At 35.3% G+C, this 8,925-nt stretch overlaps 1 long non-coding RNA gene across 1 annotated transcript in view; it reads left to right on the forward strand.

Annotated features, from left to right (window-relative positions):
* The window catches only part of LOC136796790 (uncharacterized), an 11,359-nt gene extending 7,379 nt beyond the window's left edge, over positions 1-3,980 (forward strand). The window contains exon 3 of the long non-coding RNA XR_010844542.1: positions 3,791-3,980. This is a non-coding gene — a long non-coding RNA (uncharacterized lncRNA). The remainder of the gene's footprint in view (positions 1-3,790) is intronic.
* Positions 3,981-8,925: the final 4,945 nt, after the last annotated feature.

Genomic DNA, 8,925 nt, shown 5'->3' on the forward strand with positions numbered 1-8,925 from the left:
TGTGAAGTTCTCATAAATTTTCATTTATACCAGTACCTCTGTGTGTGGATCTCGTCAAAATGTACCACCAGATCTTGCTACACCCCTCTGATTGCTACTTGCAGCATATTTTATGGAGAAGTAGCCCGTCTGAAAAGATCCAAGAAATGGAGCTAAACACAGTAACCTATGGCACTAAGTTGATTGCTTCTCAGGCACTAAGGGCTCCCGAGCAGTTGGTGAAGGACAATGGATCAGAGTGCCCCAGCAGCAGTCAAAGTGATCGACCTTATCGTTAGTGGAGCAAACTCTGTCCAAGAAGCAAAGGAACTGCAATGGCAACTCTATGAGTTCTTCTCCAAAGGGGGATTTCTCTAAGTAAATGGGTGTCAACAGTTTCAGATCTAACCTCAGAGGACACCGGAATCTAACCCTTTCAAATTTATTAAGATGAGATGGAATCTATTAAGATTTTGGGCCTTTTATGGAATCCTCAGATTCCTTTTCTTATTCTATCAACTAACCACCCACCATGCCAGTGACCTAAGCCTGATCCTTTCAGTGATAGCGAGGATGTTTGATCCCTTGGGGTTCTTATCTCCAGTTGTGTTTTAACTAAGTGTTTGTTACAAGAAATTTGGCATGAACACCTGGACTGGGACGTTAGCCTTCCTCCACCCCTCACTCAGAAGTGGGCCCTGATCATGCAGGAATGACCATAGATATCTCAGATCGCTATTCCTAGATATGCAAGTCAGGAGGTTGGATTTTGTGAAACTTCAATTAAAGGTTATGCCATCAGCTTGTATCTTCAGGTCACTTCACTCCATGCATGCACTAGTAGCAATCTCATAAAATAATAAAATATACAAAAGTGGCTCCAATAAATCTAATAAAATATATATATCAGTAGCACGAATGGAACTCTGTGGTGCCACGCTACTCTGCCATTTATTATCCTTGATCGAATCTTCTGATTTAATTAAAAGCCCCAATCTGCTTAACCGACGTTTGTGAAGCAAATCAAGTTTCCCAGATCCATGACCTGCAACCACACAGCAAATGGCTCCACATTTCATCACAAGAAAATCCCAGAGATTTGGCTTCTCGTGGATACCTTCTAAACATTCTTCTAGAATGTCCGTTATGGTGGCATGGACTAAAATGGCTTCATAACCCTATAGAAACCTCAAGAATTCAATATCCCTATGTGTTCACTGACTTCTATTGGCAGTTCACCATAAAAAGTAAATCTGACAATACGGTTGACAATTAGATGGAGAGATTCTCGGACTTTCATTTTCTCATTAGGATTTTAGTTCAGTTTTTTCAAACAGAATAAATTTAATAATATATATAAATTAAATTTGTATATAAAAATAAGAAATTTTATATATAAATTTAAATGGAAAAAAAGAATAAAAAATCCTACATCAGATCTCCTATAAGGCAGCTTCTATAAACTGAAGTTATACCCCATCTATAGCAGTTAAAAATTGTAACACATCTTTATCTAGATATTATATATCTAACTCAGATTGCTATTCCTAGATATGTCAGGAGTGAGCTTCCTTTCTTTTGCTTGGATTTTGTGACACATCAAATAAAGGTTATGCTGCTAGCTTGTATCTTCGGGCCACTTCACTTGATGGATGCACTAGCATCAAACTCATAAAATAATAAAATATACAAAAGTGGCTCCACCTGAGACTAGTGTGGTCTGTAATGACAGTAAAGGAATAACCCTCTAAGTAATTCTTGTTCTTCTTAATTCCAAACAATACAGCCAGACATTCTTTTGTATTACCCTGTAGTTTTTTTCTGCCGAGATTAATGTTTGAGAACTGAAAGCGATGACTCTTTCCTTACCATTTTGTATTTAAGTCAATACCACTCCATGACCCATGTGACTTGTGTCAGTTTGGAGTTGGAAAGGGTGCTCGAAATCTGGCTTGGCTAATATAGGGGCCAGAGTTGACGCTGTCTCATGTGTACTCCAGGTGCTTATTACCCAAGCTTTTCTGTTATTTTATAAATTTATTGATACTTTAAAATGAGGCTTTTTACCAGAGTCAGGAAAATATATAAAATTCTGCAATCAATTCAAATTTTTTAGGTCGCTCACTATTGTCATTCAGTTTATGATGTATACTCTGTCTTCCAATGGTATGCATGAATGCAGACTCGTTTACTATTTGTGTGTTTAAATTACTTAACACTATTTTCATGCTGAAGGTAGGGCCATTTCTTAGAATTTTGTCCAATTCCTTAGAGAATATTTCCTTCTCCTTTTCTTCCTTATCCTCAGTTGGCGCATGTACATTTATCTTGGTAATAATATGATTTTTCCCCTTAATCATTATAGTACATATTTTATCATGGTTGAAAATCGAGGATTGTTGGTTTAATTTCTCTTTAAGATCGCTTATCTAGTCCCAAATTCTTGTTTATAATAGCAGAGGGGAGAGCTGCTATTAAAGAAGTCAGATTTATTCCTGTTGAGTTTACCACATCCAGTCCAACTTGTTTCCTGAATGGCTAAGATATCCATGATAATAAAATTCTTCAGTTCAGTAAGGGTTCAGGTCTATACAAGGATTGTTCATTATAGAATCCAAATTTAAATACTTTTGTTGGAGTTCCATGTCATTTCTATCCATGTCTAATTAACTGACTACACTGGTGAAGTTAAATAAACAAAGAAGTGTGAATGACGTATGTATGTAGAAAAGGAGTTGTGATGGTGATGATAAAAAGAGTAAGAATGCTAAATTAGGGTTGGTGTAATGTTCCTCCAACTGTGAGAACCAGTGGCTGATTGCAGCCTCATAGCTGGGTAATAGGCTTGCTACTTACCTACACAAAATCTATGTTGCTCAACCAACACATGCATCGCAAGACATGAAAATGGGTGATTTATTTTTAGTTGAAAATAGAAATCATTTTAAATTTATTGGTTCTTTCTCAGTGGATACAACAGCTGAGCTTATTAAATTATTACATTATCATTATTACTAATCACCCGTTTTCATGTCTTGCTATGCATATGTCGGTTGAGCAATATAATTTTTGTGCAGGCAAGTAGCAAACTCATCACCCAGCCATGAGGCTGTGTTCAGCCACTGGTCCTTAGAGTTGGGGGAACATTACACCAACCTTTACTTAGCACTCTTACTCCTTTTATTATTACTAATAAGCCCTTGTCTACTGGCATAAGTCATTCACACTTTGTTGTTGTCTAATGACTTTTTGTATGGTGTTAATTCAAATGTTTTTTGGCAGAAAGTAATTGTCAATTGGGTCAATTTTAATCATGTAGGTAATGGTATAGTAACTAATTCAATAGACTATTGCTGTTCTTCCTAAACAGACATTTAAGGGCTTATTAGTCCTGGTTGAATTTATCATATTTGGATGCTAAATGAAATCAAATGAAAGACATTGTAGAGAGGTTTTAATTTTTGGGATTTCTTGGTTTAGTATTCTATTGGTACCTTAGAATGAGGCTTTTTATCAGAGACCCTAAAATATATAAAATTCTGTGATCAATTAAAATTTTTTAGGGAGAAAATGATAATATAAATCTTAATATTAATATTAATATTAATTTATATTCTTCTTACGAGACTGGTTGAAAGAAATTTTCACAATTATTTTAGTTTCATTATTAATTAATCGGTAAATATTGACATCAGTTTTGTTAACATCATACATTGTGATTTATACTGTGCAGGAGCAGTGCAGTGATCCTATTTTTGTTTTAATTTTAATTTCAAATGCATAAATCTTCTTGTTTCTATTGATTTTCTAGTGCAGTTTGGATATGTCACTAAGTGTATTTATCTATAATATTTAAAAGTATACTTTTTCTTTTGAGTGAATTTTGTTATTTCCCACCATGGACATCTCATCCGGTTTCATGCATTTCGGAATCTGCAGGGTTTAAAGACCTTGGTAGGTTGTGAATTTCAAGAAAGAAACAACCATCATCTGTGAGAAACCAAGGGTAAGTTGCATGTCATATTATTTTTATTATTTACTTCTTACTCTTATCTAAAAAGCTTATATTGAAAATATTGTGATGTGGTTCCTTTGATAAATATATCACATCATACTCTCATATTATATTTATGTATAATTGAGGAAAGGCTTGATTCAGCTCAATAAACCATTTTGGGCCTTATTCGGAAGCTAGGATAGCTGTGAAAATACTCAAGATGGGTGCCACATCTTCGCATGCTACTTGAGTGTCAAACCTATGTACATTTCTACTTGCACAGAACAAAATCAAACCTTTCTTGAACCGAATGATAACTGGGGATTTTCAGGTTCAATTTTTTGCCTCTAGGGATAAGGCATTTTTATATAGATATACAAATATCCATCATGCTCACAAGTAGTCATAAATAATAATGGCAAAAATATTATTCAATAAGGGTACTGGGGTGGCACTGTGGTAAGATCCCATGTTCGGATCTGGCTGTAGCAGATAATCATTTATTCTGTTACTTTAGTTGTGAGTCAACTCTGTGGGTTCACTCAGTCTCATAAAGCAGGTATGTTTAATTGGCTAAAAATCTGGTGGTTAACTCCTGCAACCACTGGACAGGCAGTCTTGAATACTAATCCAATAGCACCTACTGTGGATTGCTCTCTCCAAAATCTGTATTGAGCTCTAGAGGGACCATTTGCAACCTCTGAAGGTCGGATTTATTCTGGTGTTCATAAGAACCATCACTTATTTGGGCAAAAGCTTCCAGGAGAACTTCACCATATTGATTTGTCATCCTACTTCCCCATTCTGTTGCTTATACGTTGTGATCATCAGCTATTATTGCTATTAGGCTCTAAGGCAATGCAATCCAACAAATTCACAAAGTCTTGTATCGTGATACTGGGATAGGCGTAACAATGAAACACATACACATTATTGATCTTGGCCCATACAAAGCCGGACTCCGATACAGTAATCACCTCCTGGATAGTGTGGGAGCCACAAGCCCAAATAGCAGCTTACCCACTGGCATCGGTTACCCATGAGGCGCAATCCAGATTTTCATATTTTTTTTTTTTTACAGAGAATAGAGATTACAGATAATACTTTTCCCTTATAGTTTAATAAAGGAGAACCTGAGCAGCTTCACAATGGTTCAAATTGAACTGGAGTATCCTAATCTATGATGTTGTTGGGCTTGCATTATGGTTTTCAGTGCTAAATGGAAAGCTGGACACTTACTACTTCTGCTGGGGTGGTCAACATCTTTATGTCCCACACATAATGTATATTGAGGTTTCTGTTCACAATTAATAATTTTTTGATCTGGTTGACCACAGTTTCAACAAAAAGGAGGTCCTATTCTCTCCAATACAATTGCAAGCTGGAACTGGCAATATAAATCTTTCACTTATATGGCTAACGACCAGGCTTACTTTTACCTTACCTTGAGCCATAACCTTTTTAGGCTAGAGAACTGGAAGTGCAATGACCACTATTTGTGTTCCTCCATAGGCTTAACAGATGAATCTGACTGCTTTGATGAGCCCTGGATCTTCACCCTGGAGAGGTTTTAAGGTCTTTGCTACCTCCTCTTTTGTGGTGAGAGCATCCAAATATCTAAGTTAGAAAAGGGACTCTTCCATCCACATCCGCAATTTCGTTCCTTCACCAAGCATTTCCTCTATGGAGCTTTTCAGTGTAGCTAGAGATTGCCCTTTCTTATAGTCTAGTTGCAGAAGAAGATAACCTTTATTAATTTTACAGACCTTAGTTGATGAAGAAGCCACCTCCACCATCACCTTATCTTCTTTTACCTTTTGTAGAACATCTGCATAGGACCTGCTCTCTTGTATCTTCAAAATTACTGCATCAGGCCTTGGAGGTTTAAAGCAAGGTTTCCTCTTCCATCTTTTGCATACTTATTGCCAATGTTCTTCTTGTGGTTCCTTAAATTGAACTGCTGGTCTTTGAGAGCGATCTACTTTATTGTACACAGCTTGATCTACATGGGGTTGTTCGGTTTTCTGTACAGGTTTCTTGGAATTCTTCCTCTTATCATCCACCAAAGAATATGTGGTAACTACCCCCTCTGATTTAAGGTAAGCGACATTTTTTCTTGGCGGACTAAGCTCCCTTGTTTGGGTGTTACCATCTACAGTTTCAATAATGCAAGCAGCTGTTTCTAACTTGTAAGTAAAGTTGAGTTTAACAGGTATAACTCTTTATCTCTCCATGAAAATTGTGCTTTGTAGGAATAAATGAGAGAAGTTTTTTTTTTATCTTGAACCCAAGATTCTATATCACTTCAGAGGTTGTAAGTCTTGTAGCATGAGATACTACAATGGCCAAATCTCTCAACACCCCAGCAACCCTGCACCGTAACATAGTGATTAACATTATCTTCTATCATTAAAAATTTTTAAAAATTGCATTTTATATCTTCTGCCAGGTGTAATATAGCCGCCTTTAACCTGAGGAACAAACGCTACTTATTTTAGGAACTTTTGTGTCTAGTTTTGATCTACCCTGGGTATTTTATTTCCCCGGTATTCACCTGATGGTAGACAAGTAACTCCACATTTATGTGTGTTATATGTCATGTCTGAACATCAGAACAGTATATATTCTCCTGATTTTACAATTTTTTTTTTAGCATATGGTATTCAAAACGTTGACGTGTCTAACTTATATGTTTTGATTGTTTGCTACTCCCAAATTTTTGAGTGTAGAATTATTGATTTTTTTTTTATGACGGATCCATAGAATATAATAGAAACCTGATTAATAACAGGTATTTTAACCTATTTATTAGTACTGAAGCATTAAATTTAACAAATTAATTTTTATTTTAATATTTTATGAAAGAATTATATTTGTTACTGATTTTAAGAACACCATTTTGTCATATTTTATTATCAATTGATCCTTTGTTGGGTTTGGTATTGCAAGATTTAAAATATGTTCGTTATTATCAATATTATTCTTTTTATTTTCTGTTCTTACAATATTTCTATTTACAAAGAAAAAAAAGATTCAGAAATGATGGACTTAGTGGGAAATATGTAGTTGTAATTATTGGAATTAATCCCAAATATAGTTAAAGTACAATTGCAGTTGTATATCACATTGATACTTTATTGAAAATTTAATAGTTTCTTGTCCACATGGCATAGATGGCTTCACTATACAGAAGTGCATGTTCATTAATGCTTGAATGTGGGTACAGCAAGTAAGTATGGTCACTAGTTTTTTACATGCCTTAAATATCCAATTATAATTTGTCTCCTATTTAATTTTATAGAAAGCATGAAACATTGATTTAAGGCTACAAATGGTGACTTTCATTGTCAGTCCCTGAGTGTTTGCATCTCAAACAGGCATTCAGACTTAACACTGTTCAAAAGTTCTAAATCTTCCTCATTATTGCTAAATCCTAGAACAACAAAGTTTTGTTTTTTGATGTGTTAGAAAATTATTTCCATATCTATGATGTTTCTATTCGGTTGGCTCTACAGACCTTGCCTGCCTGTCTTGGACTACTGCTTTCCAGTTTGATGTATGCAGCTCCTCTGCATCATTGTTGATTCTGTCTATTCATCTGGTTGCTCCTTTGCCTTTTTTTGCCTCCCATGAGGTCTCTTGCCAGCTATACTGGCATTCATTGTTGTGTAGAGGCCTCCTGATAGAGATATTGACTGACCAGTCTCTCCAAGCAGTTCACTGTTAGATCTTCTCCTCCATTTGTTAAGACTCTGATCCCAGATTTTTCCTATGATTGTACGGAGGACTCTCCGTTCAACTTTTTTTCTTTTAATAAACAAAATAAAATATGAGAGGATACAAGAGTGCTGGGGGGTACATCAAACAGATGAGGGAAGAAACTGAGAGACTGAAAATAACAGACCAAGACTGTTTCGATAAGGATGGCTATGGGAGAAGACTAAAAGAAATTAAGATCCTTGTGGGGGAGAGAGGTACGAGAAAGGGTGTCTCATGGACCGAAGAAAGAAGGGAGAATGAGGGAGAGTTGGGAAGAAAGAAAGAAAGGGTATGAAGGGAATTGAAATGATGATATTCTCGTGGTCTTTAAGGCCGTTCCATGAAAAAAATAAAAATACTGAACAAATTAAATTAAATTTCAAGAAGCTACCAACTATTTTCAAAAGTTTCAACCTGTAGTACCGTTTCAAAAAAACTGAAAAAGAAAAAACTAGGTATGACAATAAGGATTGGATAAAGATTTCATTTAACTTTATTTTGTCTTTTTAAGTACCTTAAAGAGCTATAGTCGCTATTCTCCAGATTTTCAAACAATGTTTTGAGTTTTTATTTGAAAATTGCAAATGAATGGGTAGTCATATATGTTGGTGAGTGACAAAAAAATTTCTGTTATTAGTTTAGGAGGTCCATAACTAAGGGTAAATCAAGAAAGTTTTCTGATCTACAGTGCTTAAAAAAAAATGTTGAAAAAAAATTAGTGTTCCAAGATACATTGGCTAATTACAGGGTACAGGAGGGTGCAAGAGATATAAAATTTGGGTAATAGGACTTCCTTTTAGAAATGTACGTATGTTTTAGTTGACAGATATTCATTACTGTGGGAAACTTTATTCTAACTTACCTGGAAAGAGTCTTTCAATTGTTTAGTTTCATATCCATACATATTTGTAATTACTGTGTAACTAATAATTAGATATATTTATTAATAAATTAATTATTAATCCAAAAATATAGCACTCCAGGATACGTTTACTGATGGTCCTACCCTCTTGATTTTCTGTTGTGAAATTGTTAAAATAATTTTTCCCTTGCAGAACTGGTGTACTCTAGTCATCTGTATTGGTCGGATCATAACGTTACTAAATAAGAATAAATAACATGATAATAATGCCGTGTACGGGGCTCGGGGTTTCTAAGCCCGACTGGGGGTTCCCCGTACAGGTATTATG

This window comes from Halyomorpha halys, unplaced genomic scaffold, assembly GCF_000696795.3.
Source record: "Halyomorpha halys isolate HHAL.00 unplaced genomic scaffold, Hhal_1.1 Scaffold231.1, whole genome shotgun sequence".
Lineage (NCBI taxonomy): Eukaryota > Metazoa > Arthropoda > Insecta > Hemiptera > Pentatomidae > Halyomorpha > Halyomorpha halys.